General features: G+C 40.9%; 1 protein-coding gene across 2 annotated transcripts in view; it reads left to right on the top strand.

The window, feature by feature from the left end:
• LOC121171399 (LIM domain containing preferred translocation partner in lipoma) overlaps positions 1-25,846 on the top strand; it is a 694,421-nt gene that overhangs the window by 183,698 nt on the left and 484,877 nt on the right. The window lies entirely within an intron of this gene.

Here is a 25,846-nt window from a genome sequence, read left to right as displayed (position 1 = left end):
TTGGGAACATTAATAATAGAAGACAGGTGAGGAAGAAATACACAAGAGGGTGCCCAGCATGGTAGCCTAAGTGACTAGTCTTTGCTTTGCATGTGCTAGGATCTCTTATGTGTGCCAGTTTGTATCCTGGCTGCTCCACTTCCCTTCCTGCTCCATGCTTATTGCCTGGGAAAGCATTCAAGGATAGCCTGAAGCTTTTGGACCCTGCACCCACATGGGAGACCTGAAAGAAGCTTCTGGTTTGGGATCAGCTCAGCTCTAGCCATTGTGGCCACTTGGGGAATGAACCAGCAGATGGAAAATCTTTCTGTCTTTCCCTCTCTTTATAAATCTGACTTCCAAAGAAAAATAAATCTTTTTTTTTGAAAAAAAGAAATACACAAGTGGAAATGGGAATAATGGCCAACACGATACAAATCAGCTCATGACTCGCAATTACTAACTTCTGGGGCTATTTAAAAGTGATAGTACTTCCTACTCGTCAGCTTTCGCTAAGCCTTGTTTTTTTGGGACCAGTCTGGGACCCAGAATTAGCTAGTATAATCTTTGCCAAGATCAAGCTCCTGTTTTCTTGTGACTTCCAGGTCCAGCGTAGGCAGTATTAATGATCAAATAAATGATAAGTCCAAACTTACCCAAAAATCCAAATTTTGGTGCTGCGATCCAAAAGAGAAATCAGCTTACTGAGTCTGCAGTTCATATCCTGGCTTCCATTAAGCCTCAGTATCTTCATTCCTGAGATGGAAGGTGACAGGTGGAATAGATGGCATTAGAGCTTACTCTGGCTTGTGTGAGTCTTGATTTTTTCATAGCCTCACAGTGAGTTTGCTGCTAAATCCTGAGAACTGATCCGATGCTCTCTGGTTTGGAGTGCTCACCATTTTAACTTCTTTCCCTATACTTTCTGATTGACATGCTTGAAAAAAATCTCTGCTCTTTTTTTTAAGTTTTACTTTAATTTTTATTGGAAAGTCATATATACAGAGGAGAAGAGATGGGGACAATGTTCTGTCTGTTGATTCACTCCCCATGTAGCCGCACTGGCCAGAGCTGCACTTACCTGAAGCCAGGATCCTGGAGCCTCTTCTGGGTCTCCCCACATGAGTGCAGGTTCCTAAGACTTTAGGCTGTCCTTAACTGCTTTCCCAGGCCACAAGCAAGGAGCTGGATGAGAGGTGGGACCAGCAGTGTTAGAACCAGCATCCGCATGGGATCCCTGGAGTGCAAGGCGAGGAATTTAGCCACTACGCTACTGTATTGGGCCCAATCTCTCTGCTTTCTTGGGTAAATGTTTTGTTAGTTGACAGATCTGTTTCTGCCAAAGAATTTCTTGAAGGCAGTGGTTCTTAATGTGGGTCTGTGAGTGTGCATGCATGGGGACAACATGCGCATGTCTCTGTGTGTTTGTGATAGGGTGAGAATTATAGCACTTTTTGAAACTCAGATGTATCTATCTGAGAAATGAACAGCTACAAAGAGTGCTATCTAACATTTCAGAAGCTTTGTGATTGTACTGAAGGCCGTGCTGGAGTAGAAGGTTTTCTTTCTCTCTCTCTCTCTCTCTCATTTTTTAGTGTGGCATGTCTGAAATCACATTTGGATGATATTCATTTCCTGCTGCGGTGGGATTTTTCCACAGTTAACCCTTTGTTCTGCTCTGAGTTTCACCCTCACTCATTACCCTTAATATTGTAGATTTACAAATCTCACACTGTTGAGTAGGAGTTTAATATTGAAACCTTAAGTATTTATTTGAAAGGCATAGGAAGAGAGAGAGAGAGAGAGAGAGAGAGAGAGAGAGAGAGAGAATCACTGGTTTACTCCCTAACAGAGGATGGTGATTCGTGTTGGAGCCAGAAGAGAACACATCCTGGGTCTCCCACGTGCGTGCCAAGGGCTCCAGCGCTGGAAGCATCACATGGCGCCACCTTGGGTGTGCATTGCAAGGAGGCTGGGACCTGCCCTGCAGCTGCAGCACAAACTCCTGCACTCTGACATGGGATCCTTGTGCCCTGGCAGTGTCGTCATTGCTTTGTCCACAGTCAGCCCATAAGAGTGAAGCTTGCTTTCTTCTTTCTTCAATATATAAATCAGTTACTTACTCAAATGTAATTTACACCAATCTGTTAAAATTCCTACTATTTTAGTAAATGTTTGATTTGATGCTATAAATTAGAAAATGTACTTCTTTTTAAATTTTAATAATAGGAAACTAAACCCAGAGCAATTGAAAAGGTTGTGCCATCGTATAGACAACACATAGCAAAATCTAGATTTAAATCCATATCTGAACTGAAATGTTTGAATACTTCCAGAGATAACATTGGATATGAATAGGGACAATGAAGCAAATGCATCAACCAATGAAATCTCTGCTATAAATAGTAAATGGGCCAGAGTGGAGCATAGAGAATGTATGTGATGGGGGTAGACAGAGGGACAAGGGTACACATTGTAAATCATTGCAATAGAATTATAGTTTACTAAATTCTCATTTGATACTTCAAGGCAGATCAAAATATGTCAGACAATTGCAAAAATGCATTATAAGAAACTCATAGTTTTTCATTGTTTTCCCAATAGGTTGTGGTTTCCAAAGGGAGATGATAAGAGAAATGAATTAGGGTCACAGTGGCCTGAGCAGACTGCTAGTTATCTACAGAATTGGAATTTCAGTGCTCTGGGGAATCTTGTTGTTTTTCCCTGTTCCGTCAAGCATGGGACTTTTAAGCGAGAGATTTCTGACCATGCTTAGATCAGCACAAATGCAGATGTGAGTGGCTCAAAAGTGAACTCTGCCAAGCAGTAATGACTGCCACATGTGTGAGGCTAGTGTCTGTTGACCCACTGTGAGTGTATATGGGAGCCGCAAGAGTGAAAGATAACATCGGAGTTGGGAATGGTCTCAGAGATGGTCAGGTTCACTGGGCAAATAGAAAACCAGAGGTTCAGAGATGGAGCATGAAGTGTTAAAGTTCAGGCAGCAGGTGAATCACTTCCTGGGAGTAATAACAGAACAAGAACCAGACTTTAAACCACTCCACAGGAATATCAGCTTCTAATTTCTTTCTTACACCAATTTATACTGACACTGATATTCTTGATGTGCAGATCAACCTGGATTTGGAGCTTGACATTATTAACTGTGTGGTTCTGGATAAATGATTGGATTCTTTGGCACCTCAGTTTGTTGTTTGTGAAATGGAAGTCATACCCTACTGATGGTTCGTTCATGTGGACAGATGAAATACCAAACTGTTGCTCAATGCTCAGAAGGTTATCATCCATATGACTAATAGCCCTTGTCACAATTGTCCTATATTCGGAAATGCTGTTTCCTGATTTCTTCTCGACATTTTTTAGATCCTTGTTTCTCACTGTTTGGTATGAGAACCTGCAACATCACCTGGGAGCTTGTTAGAGATATAGCTTCTCAGGCCCTACTCCATACCTCCAATCCAGAGTCTGTTCTTTAACAAGATCCCCAGGTAGTTCCTACACTCATTAGAGTCAGAGGAACCTTCTTTCCTGGCCCACAACGATTTCAAGGCTCTTGGCTTGGCCTGCTGACAGTGACTGGCATGCTGCCAGCATTCTTGTGGTGTGTTGTACTGATGGCTGGGGGAGCCATGTGGAGGCCCTCTCTGGGAATCATGGAAGACTGGGTTGAAGGGATCCAGCAAGCTTTATCTTTTCAACACCTCCCGTTTCCTCAGAAGTACTATTCTCTAGGGGTCTAACTGGGATTAGAGTCCAAGGCTTTCTGATCCCGAAGTCCATGTTCTTTTCATTAAGCCATGATGTCTCAGTCAAGAGGAATGCTTAGTTGTATGGATGATAACTCTTCATTCCCATTAGTGTGAATATTTCTACACTGGCTGCTTTACTCTATTACTCAACTCCTACAGGGGGAGAATGAAAAAAAAAAAATAAAGTAAGAGTTGAAAGCCAGGATCCTGCAGCTTAATCAGTTATTTTCGTTTTTTAATGAGGGTGACTATTGTGAAATAACTAATTATTAATTGCTGAAAACTAATGAAATATTTTAGTTTTCTTTTTAAAAGCATATGGAAGCTAAAAGAAAGCATATGGGTGTTTTTCGAGAAGCATATTGGTGAATGGACAAATTATAGTGATGCCAATATGCCTTTGCTGTCTGGCTGGGGCCATCACTACATGAGCTGGCAACTGAATTCTTCTGTGTTTAAAGGGATTTTTTTTTAAATTCCCTTGTGAAAAAGAAAAGAAAGGAAGGACAAGAAGAGGGTTGGGAAAGGAAGCCTGGGAGGAAAGTATCATTAGGTTCTTAGAATTGGGTCTATGAAATCCATGGAATCGGTTCTCTTTATATTAATTAAGAAACAGAAAAAAATTCCCATGTGACATGTGCCTTGGGTTGCCTCTGGATCTGCAAAGCTCTGTCTCATAAATCTTTCTGTTGTGCTTTTATTCCGACAGTCCTGGGGGAATCTCTACTTGGTACAAAACCTTTGTATTCAGCAGCTGTTGCGGCTCCTCCTTTCCAGTAGATGGAGTGACTAGATACTGAGACTGCCCACAAGTTTATCATAGACCCAGGACCTCCCTGCTCCATCAGGGACTCCATGTGAGGCCCATGGCCAGCCATTGCGGATTTCTTACTTGTAAAACGGGAATGACAATACCAGTATCTGTAGCTCAGAGGCAGGGCTGTTTATTCCATTTGTAGCCCATGCCCTTTGCCACTCCTCTTTTCGTTTACCCCCCCCCTTTTTTTTTTTCTTTGCTACATATTTAGTCAGTCTGGGAGAAAGCTTGACGGATTTAGAGTAGGTTGAAACTATTTTGGCTGTACTGGGGACTATGTGTGTCTAGGCTTGTAATGATCAAAAGCAATGTGATATGTTTGAACAAGTATTTGGCTGAGTGTCAGAGAACCGAGGCTCCATATATATCCGACTTAAATAGCCTTTGCTCAGAGCCTATAAGAAAAGAAATTTGCCAAGAAATTGAAGGAGAAAGCTGGCAGGTCTGTGGAGGTGAGTTTGAGGACCAGTCCAATTTCTAAATGATATGCATGTTCAGTTATTCCCATTTGTGACTGAGCATACGAAGTCTTTCACCCTAGACATTTCTTAAAGAACTGGAGACTAGTTTTGTAATAACTACACATGGATGGAATACTATTTGGAGTTGAAGAGGAAAATCTTTGAAAGGCAAGGAAGAATTAGTGTGAAGTGTGGCCCCATAGCAGGTGCTCATGGTACCAAGAACACAGAAATGTATAATTGAGGAAAACTCCATGTTTTTTCCCATGAGCCTTTGTTTTATCATCTGCAATACATCAGCTTTGAACAAGGTGGATATCGGGAAGCCTCTAGGACCCCAGCTGTGATTTGAGATTTCTTATTACGATTTTATTGAAAAAAATGATTTCATTTATTTTTATTGCAAAGTCAGATATACAGAGAGGAGGAGAGACAGAGAGGAAGATCTTCCATCCGATGATTCACTGCCTGAATAATCACAACGGCCAATGTTGCACCAATCTAAAGACAGGAGCCAGGAATTTCCTCCAGGTCTACCACATGGGTACAGGGTTCCAAGGCTTTGGGCTGTCCTTCACTACTTTCCCAGGCCACAAGCAGGGAGCTGGATGGGAAGCAGAGCTGCTGGGTTTAGAACTGGCACCCATATGAGATCTTGGTGTGTTCAAGGTGAGGAGTTTAGCCGCTAGGCCACTACACTGGGCCCTCTTATTACTATGTTAAAAAGAAATAAGATACTGGCAATGGAGCAAAGTCAGAACAGAGGTATGCCCTGGCTACTTAAGCGTTTTCTCACTGTCCACCTACCATTCATTATTATTCTAGCCTTTAATGAAACATAGGCTATTCAAAGTGATCTGGGACATAAAACAACTTAGAGACTTACTCACTTTAAAGACAGGATGCCCCTTCTGCTGCTGTGGTTTGAGTGTGATTTTTTTCTATTCAATCCGCAGTGTTTTATATGAATGATGTTAAGAGGGCAGAAACTTAACCCAGTTAAGGTGATTGGCAATAGGGGTGATTGAGTTAGATTGGGTCATTATGTTGGAGCCCCCATTATAAATGTAGAGGCAGATATACACAGACAAGTTCACTCTCTGTCTTTTGTCATGTGATACTGTGCCTTGAGGCTTTGCCACCAGGAAGGCCTCACTGAGGTGAAATCCCTAGACATTATGTAGTCTTTCCTTTATATTTTAGATTCTCCAGGTATTTTGTCAGAGTAATAATAAAACCATGAATATAGCCAGATCTGTGACAAAAATACCTAATGTCTGTAGGACCAGCACTTATGTTTCATCTGGGAGCAGTCTTCTCTGTCTACCTCTGTGCTCTACAAATCAGTCTTAGTAATGAAACTTTACTTGATATTGTCATCCCTTCATGTTTTTCTATCTTTGTGGTTTTTCCCTGCCCCACAGGTATCACAAAGGTCTGAATCTAAGGACTCATTTCTCTTCTCTGAATTGCCTATAGCTCCTGGCACAGCGCGCTAAATGTAGTGTTCAGTAAAAAAGCACATGGCTGTGCTCTTCAGTAGTTTTTCCATTTGCTTATTGCTTGCCTCTAAGATGAGTATGAAACTTACAGAATTTTAGAACTGCGAAGCCACTTTGCAGACCTATCTAGCCTATCCCTGGTTCTAGGAAAAGGTCTGAGAGTAGTTGCCGCATCCCACTAAGCATCAGAGAGATTATAGGCTTCTCAGTCCCTGCTCATCACTCAGCTGACATTGACTGGACCCTGTTTTTCTGTGAAGACCATTAGGAATTGTGTGGCACAGGTGGTGGTGTCACTCACTGTTGCATCAAACAGTTGAAGACAAGCAGATATTCACTGGATATTTGGGATGTGACAATCTAGGTGACAAGTGCTTTCATATAATTTAGCTTGGTCAGTCATCAAAAGCTTGAATTCCTGTTTCTACTTGAGGGAGACAGGTTGCTCGTAAACATGAAACTTGACAAAAGGCCTCACCAACAAGCTCTGAAAAACACTTTAAAGTGGGCAAATGAGAGGCGCCCCTTCTGCGTCGCAGGTGCAGTGCTGTGCTCAGTACTATGTGTGCCTCTTCTACAAGGTGCGCATTGTGGAGATGAGTGAAAATCAGCACAGGCTGAGATCAGAATGGCACGAGAGGGCCTATGAGCTCCTGAGAATAACAGGTGATTCACCTCGCTGATACTGTCTTGCCACACATATGTCTCTGAGTCTTTGGAGAGCTAAAGCTTAAGTGTCTTATTACTGAATGATTGTGGATTGGCTTTTACTTGCTCTTGTTTCTTCTTATGCCTTTCTATCCCATAGCTTATTTGGACCCCTGTAAGTATGCTTCTTTCCTCAATTTTCTTTTATTTCTTTTGCTTCTTTCATGTGCTTCTTCTCCTGTGCTAGCCTTGGGTGGCCTAAAATCTTGAAAGCTCTCTGCATGGTCTTCTGTCCTAGACTGTGAAAATGCTGGCAGGGAAGATGATATACAAATCTGTTAAATACACAGTAAAAATAGCTTATGATGTATGGGATTTGGTATTAGGCAAGATGATATTAACGAGGTTTGAGTGCTGCTCTGAAATGTGGCAGCTGCACATGCATATTGGCTGCTTTTCCTCTCTACCTCTGGCAGCTTGCGAGAAGTGTTGCCATGACACTCCTTGGGCTCTGTTTAGATCAGCTATTTTTTGAAGGAGTCCCTGACCTTCCCCACAATAGAAACGCTTGATGTGGTCATGGCAGTACCTCCTCATGATCTGTTTGACTGGTGAGCCCCCAGTTGTTACTTGGAAGCTGTCAGAACCTGTAGGACTTAGATGTTGGACATTTAGGAGCAAGAGGGCCTTTTACAGAGTCTCTGTGCTTTGTTGGATGGATGCTGAAGTCCATAGAGTAGATATGACAAGTTCAAGGTCACTGAGTAATGGAGAGATAGACTGTAGCAGAAACTCATGTCTTCTGATAGGCAGCTAGGTAGTATTCTTCTGTTGCCACATGAGGGAGTGCCTAAAGAGTGTGGATGGTTAAAACTGGGGGACATGACTGTCCCTTGGAGTGGGCAGAGAAAGTGAAATAAAGAAGTGAGAGAATGGGGTATATGTGCTATGGTTGGAATCTGTCCCCCAAAGTTGATGTGTTGGGAACTTTGCCTCAATCAAATTGTGTTTGGAGGTTAGGCCTTGCAAGAGTTGATTTTGTCATGTGGATTGCATCTTACTGAATGGATTTGTGCCCTTCATGCAAGCGTGGGTTTATCATCTCATGAGATGGTGGGTTAAAATAATGCATTCAACCCTCTCTTGCTGTGCAGTTCTCACTCCTGCCAGTTGCCCTTCTGCCCAGGAATGACGGTCCGCAACCCCCAGCAGGTCCAAACCCCCCTTGAATGTTGTGGCCTCTGGAACAAGGAGCCAGATAAATTCTCTTGCTTATAAATGACACAGTCCCAGGTATTCTGTTGCTAAAGCATTGAGTGGATGAAAGAGCATAAGACACCACAGTAAGTGACAGAGATGCTCCTCAGTAGTACCCGCCCACGCAGTCACTCCAGGACAGGGCTTTCCTTCATGTTACAGACTGGTTCATTGAGAAGTGAATACTTAAAAAGGCAGGGGGAAAATGACATCATGTTCCCTTCTGTTTTGAATTCTTTTTTGGTCTCCTGTAAGCCCTCATTTAAAACGCTTATCATATCAGTACTGTAGTTTGTGGGTACTTGGTTATAAAATGTGAGGTATGCTTTCAGTAATTGAGGTATGTGTTGCTGTATACTTCCCAAAACTACAGAGTACATGGAGACAAAATGTGGAACTTAGATGAACTTTCCTCATTTTCTGTTTTTCTCCCTCTTTGCCTTTAACCATGGTAAAGACCTACACATTTAGGACGAACATCTGGTAAATTTTTGTTCATTTGAACTTAGTTGAATACAGATTATGTGTTAAAATATTTATTAATTGTTGGTGAAAGTTGTCAAATTGTGGTTTCAGGGGAACTGTGATCTCACCAATTCTGATTCTCTTCAAGGTCATGCACATACCTTTATATAAAACTCAATGTGGTAGTATTATCCTCTGTTTGTGATGAGAAAAAGAAAATCAAATGCTATGCTCATATTTACCTGTGGAAAGAAGTAGTGGAGAAATGCATTCTCTTACTCTTCCGTTTCCAGATGTTGTAATGTTACTTCTGTTCTTTCCTGGGTCCAGAGAATTATTACATCCAGCATGATTCAAGCTTCTTTGGAGAATTCTCTAAACCTTTATTTTTAAAATTTAAAAAATATTTGCATATTTGTTTGTTTAAAAGGCAGAATGACACAGAAAAAGAGAGAGAGAGAGAATGAATCTTAGTGGGTTGAAGTCATGGAATAGTAACTGTCTGGTTTCCCATATGGGTGGCAGGTGCCCACATACTTGGGGCATCTTCAATGCCAAGATACTTTAATAGGAAAATGAGTCAGAAGCATGGAAGCTGGTACTCGAACAGGTGATCTGATACGAATGCTGGCATTGTAAGTGTAAGTGTTAGCACTTCAGTTTTAATGCACTGTATTCATTCAAGTTCCAAAAAGACAGTGGATGGGAGGAAAAGAGCACCACCCAATCCCCATCTCATGATTCACTCTTCAGGTGCCTATGAGCCCAGAACATAATCCAGAATTTGCATGTGGGTGGCTGGATCCAGGTAGTTGAGCCATCAGTTGCTGCCTCCTAGAGTACATGTTAACAGGAAAGCAGCAGGCTAGAAGATTGGCACTCCCATATAGGATGTAGGTGTCCCATACAGCTCCAACTGTTGTGCTGAAAGCCTGCAAATGTGAACCTCAGGTTAACATTGTGATTTTATTATGCTTTAGAAACTGGGTTTGGCTGATACCCATCTCCCTACATGCAAGTAAGCCTAAGTGAAAAGATTGCATTTCTCTCTTCATATCTTTTGCATGAAGTAAGAAAACAATTTGTAAGAATCTTTTGGCATTTGCTATTATTTTTAAAGCATTATTTATTGGAAAGGCAGACTGAGAGGAGAGAGATTGAGAGGAGGTGGCAGTGATCCAAGTACTTAAGCCCTCATTGCTTGAGGCCTCCCAGGTTGAGCGTTAGCAGGAGAAGGAGTCAAACCAGACACTTGGATATGGATGTGCACATCACATGTGCTGCTTGAACTGCTGTACCAGAGATTAGCCCCTTGTTTAGCTATCATTCAGGTGTGGCCAGAATACGAGGGAATGGCTATCTGCCCTGAATTAATTGTTAACCGTGTTTGAATACTGCTGAGTGAGATTCAAAGAGGCTTATTGGCCTCACAGTTCTGGTCCATGGGTTGGGCAGTTGTGCCTGTTGATGACCTCCTTGCTGGCAGAGACCTGAGTTGGTGCAGGATGTCCCATGGCTAGGAGTGTGTCTGTATCCTCTGGTCTCTGTCTCATCTTATGAAGCCTCTAGTGTTCAATTACTGGAGGCTCCAACCTGATGGATGGCTTGCTGCCTTCATTCTTTCATTTCTGAGTTATTTATTTGAAAGAATTGCAGATGCAGAGAGGGATGCAAAGACAGAGATCTTCCATCCATTAGTCGACTTCCCAGATAGCTGGGGAAAGGTCAGTCGAAAGGCAGGAGTCTGGAACTGCATCAAGGTTGCCCACCTGGGTGGCCAGGGCACACATACAGCATTTTGTGTTACTTTCCCTGGCACATTAACAGGCAGGTGAATAGGAAGCAGAGCAGCTGGCACTCTAGCTGATATTACAGTATTGGATTCCAGGATTGCAGGCAGTGGTTTCAACTACTAGACATTAGCACCCTGGGGATAGGATATCATTTTGGAGTTGCAAATAAAGTGAAGACTTGAAAAATTGTCTTAGTTGATTTTGGGTAGCAGGTGGTAAGTGTCATCTTTAAACTTTCTTCAAACTTTATTTCGGCTCAATATTTATCTTGGGAGTGTGAGCATTCTTGTAAACTTTCTAAATTTCAGCATCCCTATTGATATTCATATTTTGTTTAACTCAGTTGAGTCAGATGGCTATGAACAGTGGTTTAAGGTCTTATTATTTACTGTAATTGATGCACAGGAAAGGAAGGAAAATCATCATTCTATTGTGTTCTTAAGTATGTTTACCTTGTACTGGAATTTATATATATATGTTTCCCTAAGAAGATGGGAGGATACTAAGGACAAGAGGTACATTTTTTGGTTTGTACATTTGATGACAATCATTGGTGAACTGAGGCACAAACAGTTAAAAAATCTTTATCAAAAGCTTGCTAGGGAGTTCACAGGGTTCTTCAGAATTTCTTTAGAAGTCATTCTGTTACTCTAGAAATCTGTCTGCTTCACAAATTTCTCATGGGATAAAGACAAGGCCATCTTCATTCTTGAAAAGGAAAGGATAGTTTAGGAATGAAATAACCTGTTTCCACACTGCCCCAAACTGTCACTGTTGGTAAAGGTTTTGTATATTAAAAAAATATTCAGGGTTAAAAAAACTATAGAGTGCGTATGTATGTTCATATATATATGATCTGTTCCTTGTCACAATATTTAAGCCAGAGTGCTATTTACAGTAATGAATCAAAATGTCAGCTTTAAAAATATGAAGTGTCAAAGTGTTCCCACGTTGAGGGAACGTTTGATGTGACAGTCTGTTAATCATATGACTATTGTATCAAATGTGTCTCCCAGTGTCGTTGGCTGTGTCTTGTAGGCTCCTTACATTTGTGGTGAATTCCTGGTTCCTCAGCCACCCAAGGAGCTCGTTTGAGTTACATGGCTCCCAAACCTCACACTCAGCCTGCTGTTTTTCTGAACTTAAAACTGAATGGATCTCACATCATTTGATAGGAGCTTAATTTTGTGCCTGACACATTTATGGTTAGTAGCTAAAAACACTCCTCTGTCATAATTGTGTCGGTTTTGCTGCAGAACCATTGCATGAAGCTGGAACTCAGAGAATGGATGTTTTGTGCTCCTCCCAGTTGGGGTTCAGGAGGTAGCAGTTACACCTCCTTAACCCTTTGTACTCACTCTTTGACTTTACACAAATGGTTGAATTTTTCTTGGTATGATGTGTATTCCAATTTATTTACCTTAGTGCTAGGACGTACTCCTGAAACATAAATATGACAAGTTTGAGCAAAGGCAAAATGGGGTCTTTTAGGAATTTGTGGCTGTGTTACTTACAACCTGTGTCCATGGATTATAGGTCTCCCCTCTGACAGAGTTTCCTCTGGAGTATTTTTTTTTATTGCCATTTTATTAATTTGAAAGGTAGAAACACACACATCAATTGGGGAGGAAATAGAATTCTTCTAGCAATCATTTCTGCTATCAATTGATTTGATACTATGACTTGTTTTAGACTGTTCCGCTTGAATAACAATTTTTGGTCAGCTTTCCTGTGCTAACCACCACAGTCTCCAATAGTCTGTGTTCTATGACTCTGTGGTTCATTTCCTGTGTTTTCAGGGATTTTGGCTATTCTGATCTCTATGGAAGTAACAAAGGATTCTCCACACTATGATGTGAGATAAGACTTGTTAACTGAAATCTCAGCTGAATTTAATTTTAATGTTTACATTATTTTAGTTTTGATACATTTATGTTCCAGTTTAGCAAATTATTGGCTTATCAAAACTCATTTTTTTAGCATATACAGATAGTATTATAGAGAAGTTGACAGGTCGTTCATCTGTTCTGGTCAAGGATATGGATTTTACTCTTTATAGCTAAATGTTTCAGCCAGTTCAGGGAGTGGAATGGACATTCAAAAGTTGAAATTTTGACATATTTAATCAATTTCCAGCCATCATCCTCCCTTCCTCCACTCCCCATAATCCAATTTGCATATTATCCTCAGATATTGTGAAGAAGCAAAATAGTAAGGGATGAATTATAATTCAAGATAGAGACTGTAAAAAGAAACAGGAAGGTCAAGGAGCAGCAACTAGTAGCACCATACAAAAACTTTTAGTTATCATGAATAACAAAATGATGAAAATAGTTTTCATGGTTAAAGCACCTGCCACTTAGAAGGAAAAGAGTCTAGAAATGTTCTTGCTAGATGCTGTAGCCTCATTTCAGTGTTCTTAGGGAATTAAATTAATGAGTTTGTTGGAATGCAACTCTTAAGAACTGAAATCCAGAACTGAGAGGAAGGGTCGTTTGTGAATGACATTATTTTTCTGTTTTGTGAATTGATCCTGCAGTAATGAACCTGTTTACAAACAGGTGAGAAACAAGCTGACTGCCGAGTCAGGTATGTCCTGTTTTCAGAGTCTCATGTCAGCCACTGGGTTTATAGATAGTTTGGGGTAGAGGAGAGATGATCCAAAATGCAAGTATAAATGAAATATACCCACCCAGGAGTAAGTCCTGGTTCACTTTTCAAATTGATGAGAGGAGGTTAGACATCCTAAATAGAGTTTCAATTCCAAAAATATGGTTGAACATTCTGTGGATAGTGGTGGCCAGTCTAGAACAGTTATATGAATCTTTTGGCTAGAAGGCGTTACATATGAGAAGAAACCCCCAAAGCTGTCTGCTTGCTTTGTTGTGTGTTTTACTTTTGGCATTGACTCCCCTTTGCTTCCCTTACACTCCTTGCTGAAGGTTAAGAACCTTGAACTCAGGGCTTATCTGTCTCAAAGACCTGCATTTCTTAGTGCCTGGAGTCATGGCAGCCTCATCTGTGAACTCAGAAAATATTTGCTTAATGAATGAGTGATTAGGAAATACACCATAGTGAGGGGAAAAAATGACATACATTTCTAAGATTCTTTTGTGTGCTTTTATATTTTAAATTATTTATATAATGTGAGCATATCTTCCCAGGTACCTTGGACCTTGCTTTCTTCTTCCATTTTTTTCCTTTCTTAATTTTTAAATGCCATGCTTTTAGTTCCCCTCTCAGTCAGAAGTTTACTACTCCATGCAGTGAAGACTTAACAAATCACAGGTAGAAAAAAGCCCACTACTACGGCCCCTTCCATCCTCCCTGGAATTTTTTCCTGAATTTTTGTGGAGTTGAAGCTACTGTGAGGATTTGCATGGTTAACTTACTGAATCTCTACAGGGGACTTCTGAAGATAATACTGTTATTATTTCGCAGTTGAAATATTTAAATCAGAGAGGTTAAACAAGTTACAGAAGGTTCCATAGTTCATAGTAGATAAAGCCAGGATTTCCTCTGGAGGAGTTTGCTTTATCCAACCACTCTCTGAACTAATAAGCCATATTGTTTCTGCACAATGACTGTAATTACACTTGCAGCATATTGTGAGGTTTAAACTAGATGTTTTGGTGTGAAAGTATAAAGAAGAGTGAACCAGCTGGTGAAGGAGAGACAACATAAAAATGACTACAATTTGAAGTAGAAAGAGGAAGCTTGCTGAGGAAATGTAAAAAAGGAAAAAGAGCTAACCCTTCCATCTGGGATGGAGAATAGTGCCTTCAGAAGGGCTTCATGGTGGGAGTGATGTTTGGGTCAGCATTGAATGAGTGGGATTTTGATTTAGGGGTTGCTTTCTAAGCAAATGCAATAAACAGTGGAAGGAGCAGTCAAATGCTGTTGAGTTTAGGACATTCTTTACAAAGCAGTGTACTAGAGGAAGGGGCTGTGCTGGAAGGACTGGCAGTCCTGAATAAAGCTTAATAAAAACATCACCGCAGCATTTCTGAAAGTCAAGTCTGGGCAAACAGGATGATCCCTGCCTTTACCATAATTTAACCCCTCAGATTTTGATGTGTTCTTCATAAATGTGAGAGCTAGGAGGCAGCCTTCAGAAAGAGTAGCCACAGGAGCTTGGAAAATGCTGCATCCTTTGGCGCCCTCCTTGGTGCTGACAGTGAACATTGGTCTGTCCACTCAGAGCAAGTCCAGTGGGACAGCAATCTTGGTTTTTCCTGACATCCTTGTTAACAGCCCCTGGAATATCCACTTCACCAGACAGACACTACCAGCCTACCACCTGAACCTGTTTGTGCCCTGTTTTCCCTTGTTTTGGCTTTTGCTGAACACATTTCCTCAGAGTGGTGCTGAAGCCATTCTCAGGACATCTAAAAGTCCCATTCTGAAAGAAATGTGAGCACATTCAAATAGAAATTGCTTTGTATCATTGGCTAAGAAAATTGTGCCCGAGATAGTAAACTTCAGGAATTGCAGTTCATATGGAAAGTAAGAGAAGCAGGAAGAGGAAGAGCTTCAAGTCTTGAAATGGAGTCTAGGTGTGACAGCTATCCACTCCAAAAACTCCCACTCAAAAACTCCTCTAGATGGTTGCCCTGGGAACATATGCAGGGGACTTAAAAACGTTTTTTGTGGAAGAGTGTATTTACTTTGGTATATAGTTTTCTCATAATATTCATTTTCCTTAAAATTATTTGAAGACCTCGTTTATGCATAGATACCATTTTTTTGCACCAAAATAAACATCTATTTTCAGTCCATTTTCTGGGAGCTTTTTGAGGTATGCTTGTATTAAGAGGAAAAATGGTTGACACCAACAGCCTACCCACCAGCTAGGGAAAGGATTCACTGTTCCTTTTCTTCTTTAGCCTTGCATTGACCCAGAGGGAATGAACTACAGTGGTCTTTACTGAGTGCCTCTCCATACGACCAGACAGTAGGAGCTATCAGCTTACTCAGTCCCCTTCACAGTCTGACTGTTTCAGGATTCACTCCATCTATAGGAGAGCACATTGAATCCCAGATATCTCTTGTATCATGGCTTGCCATAGTGCCGTGTCTTTACTGGTCTTTCTGGTTAACCTTCACAACAAATGTACAAATCTCCTTTGATGAACCTCTGAAATTCCTTTCAAGATTCATTTATTTATTTATAACAGTGTTACAGAGAGAGTGAGAAATTGAGAATGAGAGACACACAGAGGGAAAGATCTTTGATCCCTTATCTCACTTCCTGGATGGCCACAACAGTTGAAGCTTGACTAGGCTCAAACCAGGAGCCTAGAACTCCATCTGGGGCTCCCACATGCCCACGTGTCAAGCACCTGAGCTGTCTTTGGCTGCTTTTCCCAGGTTTCTCTACTGAGGGGAGATGGAGCAGAAGTGCAACAGCCAAGATGTGAACCAGTATCTACATGGGATGCTGATATCAGTGGGTGACTTAACCTATTGTGCCACAGCACTGGCCCTGAACCCTCTGATTCTTGTCCTGAACTATGTGGTAGTGTTCTTGATCTTTGTATTTATCATAGAATCTTTCTCCCCTTAGGACTCAAAATGATCTGGGTGGCTCTGGGTCTTGGTGGCTCACTTTACAGTTAGCCTTTTCTAAGATTGGTTTAATCAGAATGGTTTAGACTAGTCACTTAAAGAGACTTCCTCTTTTGTCTATTATTCTAGACCTTCTTTGAGCTTTGAGTTTTCTGGATTCTGTGCTTTTTTGATTTTTTAATATTTTCCCCTCTTCTGGCAACTGGCTATTACATTATTATTATTATTATTATATTTTATTTTGTTTGCCCTATCTTGCCTTCACTTTCCAGTAACATTTTTCAAAGTTGGTCAGCACTGAAATTACCTGGGGAACCCCATTCTCAAAGGTTGTGGTTCAGTAGGTCTCAAGTCATATAGGAGCTTTCTCTCTCTCTCTTTCTCTAAAGGATTTACTTTTTTATTTTGTAAGAGTTACAGAAAGAGAAAGAGAGAGATCCTTCATCTACTGGTTTACTCCCCAAATGACTGTAACATCTAGGCTGAAGTCAGTAGCCAGGAGCTTCATACAGGCTTTCTTGTGGGTGGGAAGGGCTGAGGTATTGGCCCCATCTTCTGATGCTTTTCCAAGGCTATTTGCAGGGAGCTGCATCAGACATAGACAAGCTGGGACACAAGACCATATGGAATGTTGACGTCATAGTTGTGCTTTATCAATTATACCGCAACCCTGGTCCCAAGATTGTATAATTTGTTTTGCTGCTGGATAATGCTGAAGCTCCATGCATTCACTTTTGTTTCTGCTGTTTTAAAGTACAATTTAACACCCTTATTTTCTGTAAATTTTACAGTTGGAAGTAGTTCCTTCTTTCCTCTTTTTTCCTTCCTTTCTGTGTCTCTCTTTATCCTCCTCTCTTCTTTTCTTTCTTTTCCTATCGTTTCCTTGCTCCTCCCTGTCTCTCATTTCCTTCTCTTCCCCTCCACTCTGCTGCCTTCCCCTCCCTTAGACTCCCTTTTCCTCCTCTGCCCTCCTGTTCATTCCTTTCACCTTGTTTTCTCCCTCCTCTCCTTCCCCTTTTCCCAATTTCTCTCTTCATCTTATCATGGAGACTATCTGTTAGTCTATCTGAATTAGTAACTTCTCATTCATTTAGGTTTCTGGCCTTTACCATTAGCTAGCCTGATTATCAACAATCAAAGTCTGTTAGACATTTGAAATAAGTCCAGATGAAAAATTTACTAGCCCTGAATCATGCCCTGCTATCGTGCCTTACTAGTTGTGTTTCCTAGTGCAAATCGTATCCTAAGGACTTGTATTTCTTCACCTCCGAAATAGTGATTCCATTTCCTACTATACAGAAGCTTGTGGAAAAAAAAATCTGATGAGATAGTGGATATATAAAGTGCAAGGTAAGTGCACTGATATTCATAGTAAATTGTTGCTTGTTTTTATACCATGGATTCCTTTGCTTTATCATTAATGATGATGCACAAAAGAAATGCTCTTAGTTTTCAATATGATATGCAGTGTGGGTGGGGCTGACTAGATGTTGAGATTTCAAGAAAGCTCTTTGAGGTTCTGGGAAGTGATCCTCTTACCAATGTTTTTAAGCTCAGGGCACAAGAGCAGTGCTATATTCATAGTTTAATTCTTTCCCAGGCAGATCATGATTTTGACTATTGTGATCCTGTTCTGAACTTCTCAGGTAAACTTGAGAAGAGTAATGAAATACCAGAAGTGGTTGCTATTTACAGAAGTAGGTATAATGATTGTTATGGGTCAGCTTATAAATCCTAAAATTGCATTTCTGTATAATAAGAGTGCCTAAAATAGGGAGGTGTTCTCTACATTTTAAGGAAGCGAATCCTTTTGTCCAGTGGCTACTCTGAAAAGCTGATGCCTGGTAATGAGGAATACAAATTTTGACTCAGGGTCCTTCTCTTTCTCTTACGATTCACAGTTCAATTAGAGATGCTGAAACACAAATAGCTAGCTTTGCTTCAAAATAAAGACTTACAGGTGATGAAGGAAACTTAAGGGTAATGTCTGTGGGCACCTGCAGCAGGGTTCCTGTGAGTGTAGTGGTAGGGGAGGTGCCTCCTGGCAGAGGCAGTACTGAGCACACCATTATAACCTGAAGGATTGCTGTACCTGCACAGTAGTGGGGACCGTGCCCTGTTTCCTGTAGTATTTTATACTTGAGCTGATGGTACAATTTGTGTGTCAGAATATAGGAAGATGTCCTTTGAAGGAACTCTAGAGGATATTGTGGTTCCTCTCAATATGGTTATTTCTCCATTTTCATTTGTTCCCTTCTGTGCCCTTGCCATTTTCCTTCTGGCATTTTCTTCCCTGGTTGATTGGCTCACCTCTTCACTTCCATCTATTTCTCTTGCCACCATGTGTTTTTCAGTCTCCCTCCGTGCTTTAGTCCCTGGCTTACTTTAGATGTGTAGCATGAATGATAGCCTTTTTGTATTTTCCTTAATCGATTAGATCGATGTGTTTGTGATAGGAACACATTGGCTTTTGCTGTTCCAGTCCTGGCATCATAAAGTCCATATTGGCAGTACTTTTCTGCGTCTAAGTGCCTCTTGTGGCCCAGGGGAGGTAAGGTCACAGTGAAGGGAAATAAGTTGCTAATATTTGTTGAAATAAAACATCAGGTACCAGGCTTGTCTGAGAATGCAATGTAGACTGTGTTCTGTGGCTGGCATATGAAAAGCTCTTGATGTCCACGGGCTTACATTTTAATACTTATAATAAATGTAATACAAATTTACATCAACTGAATTCAGGCAATTTCACCATCTACTACATTATTAATTCCAGATGGGAACATTTATTAGGGCTCAACTTTTGTTTGAGGTCCAATTCTTGCTAAAATTATTAGCATAGTTATTATCTATTTACTTTTTTACAAATGATTGAAAAAGGAAAGTTAACAGCCGTGTGATTAGCAGGGCATGAAATTAAAAATGTTTTGCATAGAATCAAGACATTGTTTGCTGCAGAATTCCTCATCTGAAAATTAAGTATCATTAGCTGACCACAAGACGCTCCCTTTCACCATTCATGTTTGATTCTCACACCCACTTCTTTGCTAATGGGCCTTTAACTTTTTCTTGAAGGAAAATACTGGTAGACTCATCATGGAGGTGCTGTCAGTGTTCTTACTGCTAGCAATGATGGCAACTGTTACATACCTGTGGCATTCACAAAATCACAGTGCAATCTGAAATTCAGGCTCACTGCTCTCAGCAAAGAATGAGTACATTCCAGTTTGAGCAATCAAGTGTCTTAGAAATGTTGTAGGCCGATTGGTGGCTTCTGTCCTCTTCTTTCGAGGCCTTGGAGTTTCTGCAAAGGCAAGCTCAAGTTTCTAAGTTGTGGTATTTTCTCTTACAGTTTGCTTTTCTTTAATGGGATCTTTACTTCTTGGGCCATTGGGTAAATGCGCATGTTTTCAGTTGTACATAGCACTTCCTGATTGCTATGTTCCCCCTTAGGCAAGAGCATTGTCCATCTTCTACGTAAAAAAAAAGAGTGTGAAAACCAAGCATGTTAAGCTGAATGTCTTTGCTAAAATCTGAAGCTGATTCTATTTGAGTGGGTAGATTCTATGAAGTCTACAATTCATTCACTTTTATCATCCTCTTAAGTGACAGAGGTACCCTAAGGATTGCATTGGGAAAGGGTAATAGCTGGAAAATATTCCAAACTTTGCTTGACTCATCATTTATGTTCACTTAATGTTAGCCACCTCCATTCTTCACTATTGTAAGTGAGAATATTTTAAGTTCTTTACTATTCTAAGTTAGAACATTTTTATTTCATATTGGAGACTGGACTTGTTTGACTTCTAGCCTGTAATCCTTCATCTGTCTCTGTCTGATTTTCTTTAATAGAGCCATTTCTTTTTGATGCTGGTTGTGCAGTTGTGTCCATCTCCAAATGATTGCAGTGGCTGAAACTGAGCCGATCCAAAGCCAACAGCCTGGAGCTGCTTCCCATGTCTCCCATGTGGATGCAGAAACCCAAGGACGTGAGCCATACTCCACTGCTTTTCTAGAAAGGGGCAGTTAGGACTTGTGCCCATATGAGATGCTAGCTCTGTAGGTGGAGGACTATCCTGTTATGCTTCTCTGCTGGTTGCTAATTCATTCTTTAGGTCGGTTATATCTTTATATATATATTTTTTAATTGAGCCAGACACATCCTGTAACCTGAAGTGATTTTTATTTTTGGAAGAATGGGGTTTTGATACAATTAATGTAGATGACATTTGTTGGAGGCAGACATGAAAAATTCTCAGACATGAAAAATTCTCAGACATGAAAAATTCTCAGACATGTTGTTGAGCAGTTGTGATCATTAGAGAAGTGAGGCAATCACAGGGAGGCTACCATGGAGAAAATGAAGGAAGCCTGCTTAGAAGAGAAGGAATCAGATCTGGAACCAGTACACTAGGGAGAATTGACTTGACAGAAAAGGGGAAAGACTATCCCAATTGGAGTGAGAGGGTGTGGGTGTGTTGCACTTGCTTTCTTCTTGTTTCCCTTATGCAGCTTTTGTGACACGCTCCAGGCCCTTTTCAAAGCTGTGATGACAGGCGAGAGCCAGGGTGCAGCAACAGTGGGTATCTGAGGCCGTTAGAAACTGCATATCCTGTATGTAAAGTGAGCAAAGGAATAAGCCCCTGGGACATTCTAATGCATGTCTTATAAAATAGGCTTGTGTGTTTTTTTTTTTTTTCTGGGTAGGGACAGAGGCATGGAATGTAGGGTGCTTATAAAGGATCCTCCTTTGAGAGCTCATTAAAGATTGCTGAATACTATTTTAATTCTGTCCTATGAGTTTTAAGTTAGTGAAAATACTTCCAATTTTTTTTTTTTAAATCTCTGGTCACTTTTTTCCCTTCCTTCTCCGGGGAGTGAATATTAAAACCACTCTTGTGCTCTGTCATTAAAAATAAATCTAGGTGGGTTTAGGCAATAGAGTAGTTCCTGGAAGACTTTATATGCTGGGCCACAGATTTAATGTTTAAATACCTTTCCTGTAGAAGGTCGTTATGACAAGTCAGGGTGCCACAGCAACTCTGTGGTGGAGAGTTGTATGCTTCAATGCTGTAGCTGCCCTACCTTGGTTCCCTGAATGTCATGGTGGTTTTACATTTGCTGTCACTTTTAGCAACTAACCTGATGAGGCATCATAACGTGAATGTTACTAGCCAAGCATTACATGCCTTGGTTGCAAAACACTGGAGTTGGAGCCAGTAGTGCAGAACATGGACCTGCAAGCGACAGTTGTTCCAGCAGCAGTCTTGAAGGTGTGTGGTTGAAGCACAGGGAGTCCTTGTTTCTAAGTTGCTGATTTTGGTTAAAATCCTCTTGAAAATGTCTTTTTGTTGTTGTTGTTGTTGTTGCCTGTTGTTACTGATTTTTATTTTCAAAATAGTTTTCCTTTTTTGTGAAAATATAATTGAAGTTAAAAGTTATGTGTATCTAAGGTACACAATGTATTATGATATACATATTCATGGTGAAATATTTAACACAATCAAGCTAAGTAATATATCCATCTCCTCACATTTCATGTGTATAGTGAAAACAGTGAAGATCTGTTTTCAGCATGTTTCAAGCCTGAGATACACTATTCGCTGTATCACTTGCTTCATTGGATTTACAGAACTTGTTCATCTTGTATCAGGTTTTTTTTTTAAGATTTATTAATTTTTATTGAAAAGATTTACAGAGAGAAGGAGAAACAGATCTTTCATTTTTCTAGTTTACTCCCCAAGTGGCCACGATGGCCGGAGCTGAGCCATATGAAGCTAGGGGCCAGGAGCTTCTCTGTGGTCTCACATGAAGGTACAGGGTCCCATGGCTTTGGGCTATCTTGACTGCTGTCCCATGCCACAAGCAGGGAGCTTGATGGGAAGCAGAGCAGCCAGGATACGAACCAGTGCCCATATGGAATCCTTTTGCATGCAAGATTAGGACTTTATCCACTAGGCTACTGTGCCTGACCCATTTTGTATAAGTTGTTTTTTGTTAAGCATTTATTTTTATTTGTAAGGCAGAGTAACAGAGAGGAGAGGAGAAAGATAGAAAAGGAATATTAGTGTTCTATCCACTGATACACTTCTCATCTCAAACTGAGCTCATCCTTAGCCAGAAGCCAGGAGGGTCTTTTGGATCTCCCACTTGGGTTCAAGCACCCAAAGACTTGAACTGTCCTTTCTTGTTTTCTCAGGCTACAAGCAGGGAGCTGGAAGGGAAGTGGAGCAGCCAGGACATGAACTGGCACCCATATAAGTTGCAAGTGCTTGAAGGTGCAGAGTTATCCTGTTGAACCACAGCAGTTCCCCTGTTGCTTAACAGAGTTGTCCGTTTTGCTATCATTGAGGTTTTGAAGCCCTTTGTAAATTCTGGATGATAGTCTCTGTTGTGTGGTGTGCAAAGATTTTCTCCTTATCTGTTGGTTGCCACTTCACTTTGCTCTTCCTTTGCTGTACCAGAGCTGCTTAGGTTTAAGTATTTTGTATGAGTTTGAATTCATATTTATTTTCCATGTGAGACCATATTGTTAGTTATACTTTTTCAGAATCTGGCATACTTCACTAATATGACGTCTTATTGGTTTATCCATGTTTCTTGCATCTGATTATTAAGGGCTCAACATTGTGGTTTAGCTGGTCAAGTTGCTATCTGCTATGCCAGTATCACATATGAGTACAGGTTCCAGTTCTGGCTGCTGCTGCTTTTGATCTGGCGCCCTGCTAATGCACCTGTGAAAGCCGTAGAAGGTGGCCCAAGTGTTTGGGCCCCTGCCACTCATATGAGAGACCCAGATGAGTTTCTGACTGTGACTTGGCCCAGCTGTGGTCCTTGCAGCCATCTGTGAAGTGAATCGTTGAATGGGACATCTCTCTGTCTCCTGCTTTCTGTTTCTGCCTCTCTGTGTAATAAATACATCTTGAAAAGCAATTTTTGTCAGTGAGTAAAATCCAATTATATACTGAAGAGATTTCAGTAGTTTTGTGGAAGACTGGAAAGCAAAGCATGTGTAACTTTTCTGAACTTTTGGAAGTCTCCTCTCTCCTCATAGATATGTATTCTTTGCATAGTTATGTATTGGCAGATATTCATGGATACTATATTATGGCTACTTTGAACAGTGCTGTAATGAGCATGGCAGTGCTGGTGTCTAACCCTCATTGCATTTGGCCGGGGTTCTAGTTCCAGGGTCTGCAAAGAAGCAGAGGTTCCTATCGTTTGCTTTCCCTCTTTTGGAGGCTATCACCCTCTCTGTGTGTGCTATGCTGCACGTGCTTTGGGAAGGAGTGGCATAGGTGTGGTGAGACGGACCTTCCCCTTTCAGTACATCTTTTCTAATTTTTCTGTGCCACTTGGCATCTGTTATCTATCTCCTGATCCTTAGATTTTGTGAAGGTATTTTAATATATGTATAATTATTCTATCAGGTGTTTCTATGAGGAGGCAAGATTGAAACTCCTATGTTGTCATCTTGACAGTGCCATTCTCCTGTGACAATGTCATCTGAGATAGCCCAGAGCCACCACTTAAAATCATGCAGGCATGAGATGTGAGAGCATGGATCGTTTATGCTGTTGTGTGTGGAGGAGAACTGAGGTCCAAGACACCCAGGGACAAACATTGTGGGGTCTTCTAATTAGGAAGGGTGTCACAGGTCACAGCCCTTTCAACCTCATTCCTACTCATGTTTCCCTGTCTTTTAAAAAAGTGAGATATGGAGTGGTGGGGTATGTATGTGGCATAGTGGGTAAGGCCTCTGTCTATAATGCCAGCATTCCATATGGTGGCAGTTCGAGTCTCAGCTGCTCCATTTACAATCTGACTTCCTGCTATTGGCCTGGGAAAGCAGTGGAGGATGGCCTGAATACTTGTGCTCCTGAACGCACATGGGAGATCCTGAAGAAACTTTTGGCTTCTTGCTTTGGCCTCACTCAGCTCTCTGCCTTGTAGCTATTTGGAGAGTGAATGTGCAGATTGAAGATTTCTCTCTCACTTGTTCCCCCTTCTCTCTGAACCTGTCTTTTTTTCTTTCTCTTTGGCACTGTTCCTTTCAATAAATAAAATAACTCTTTCTTAAATGTAATGAAATGAGACATGAGATTAAGCCTATGATTAAGGGGGTGAAGAGAGGGAGGGAAGGAGGGAGAGAGAGAGAGAGAGAGGCAGAGACAGAGAATTCACTTTGCAATCACAGAGCACATTTATAGCAGAGGCAGAGGGAGACTGAGCCATCCTAGAGTGTTTTCCATGTAACTCAAAAACCAAATATCACCAAATCTCTTTGACAAACTTTGTTTTTGTCACATCTATTATAGTTGCCGGTAAAAATAGACAAGTTTAACCTGTGACTGGAGTGTGGACCTTAACTCTCAGAGATGTCCTGTCAGATATAATGCTGTAGCCTCATCTGAGCCTGTGCTTCATGGAATAGTTGGTCCACAAGTGATGAGCTGAGCTTGGGAAACCCCAGCTGCTCAGCCTACCCGATGGGAGAATCTCCATGCATCCTTAGCAAATAAAATCCTGAGGGAAGGTCCTGTAGGTTAAATACAAAAATCAAAACTTTTTTTTTCTGGTGTGTTAAAATTCAAGTTTGACAAACTTATTTTGAAGAGGAGCCATTTTGTGGATAAGTTCCAAGACTTGCGTTGTGCAGAACATTCTTTGGATAGCATGCGTTTATTGTTAAAATTCTTCAGGTTCTCATCTGTCATCTTGTAATAATTTTGTGTGAAGTATGAAGTCATTTGGGTTACACTGTAAACCTCCATCTGCCCTCCCTTCTCCACAGGAGAAATTACAGGTTTGTTTAAGGATCAAACAGTTTTCAAATGAACTGGTGGTGGTGGTTGTGGGGGGCTTTTCCAGCTTAATAATTGCAGAAAGAAGACAGTGTTGTACCAGCCAAACCAATTTTGTGAATTGGAGCTTTAACTTAGAGAGTTGTTCCTGAAAATAGCTTGTTTTTAAGCAAAACTTTGTTGGCCTTTGGTGGTAAGCTCTTTCTCCATCAAAGTCACAAATGTGGATGATTTTAAACTGTGGCATACTTCTTCAGAGCCAGTGGAGGGAACAACCTTTTCTTAAACTTTCTGGAAGCAATTGGCCTGACCATCTTGACTTGTTTTTCCTCCTTGCTTAGGAGACTACTACTTTTTATTACACTGTAAAGGTCCTTGGGAATGTTGTTCAAGCCCACACTTGATATATGACAAAACAGACACTGGGAACATTTTAATAACCTTTCCAAATCTCACTGCATGTTAGTGACAAACTAGGAATAGTGAAGTCTCTTACTTTCCTTTCACTTTCTTTTCTATCATTCACTTTTGAAGAATATTATATACTCTTACAGAAAAGAGCTAACAATTTTCCTGAAAGATAGATAGGTAGGTAGGTAGGTAGATAGATAGATAGATAGATAGATAGATAGATAGATAGATAGATAGATAGAGATACAAAAAGAAGGAAAGAAGGGAAAGAGAGAGATCAAGAAGAGTGAGAGAAGAAGGGAAGGGAAGGGAAAGGAAGGGATAAGATGGGAAAGGTAAGGAAAGGGGGCCCTCGGGGGAAGGAGATCCCTCCA

The sequence above is a fragment of the Ochotona curzoniae genome, unplaced genomic scaffold (assembly GCF_017591425.1).
Source record: "Ochotona curzoniae isolate NIBS_2020 unplaced genomic scaffold, NIBS_Ocur_1.0 scaffold_2587, whole genome shotgun sequence".
Lineage (NCBI taxonomy): Eukaryota > Metazoa > Chordata > Mammalia > Lagomorpha > Ochotonidae > Ochotona > Ochotona curzoniae.
The sequence above is the reverse complement of the archived record's forward strand: the minus strand, read 5'-3'. Positions and strand labels throughout refer to the sequence as shown.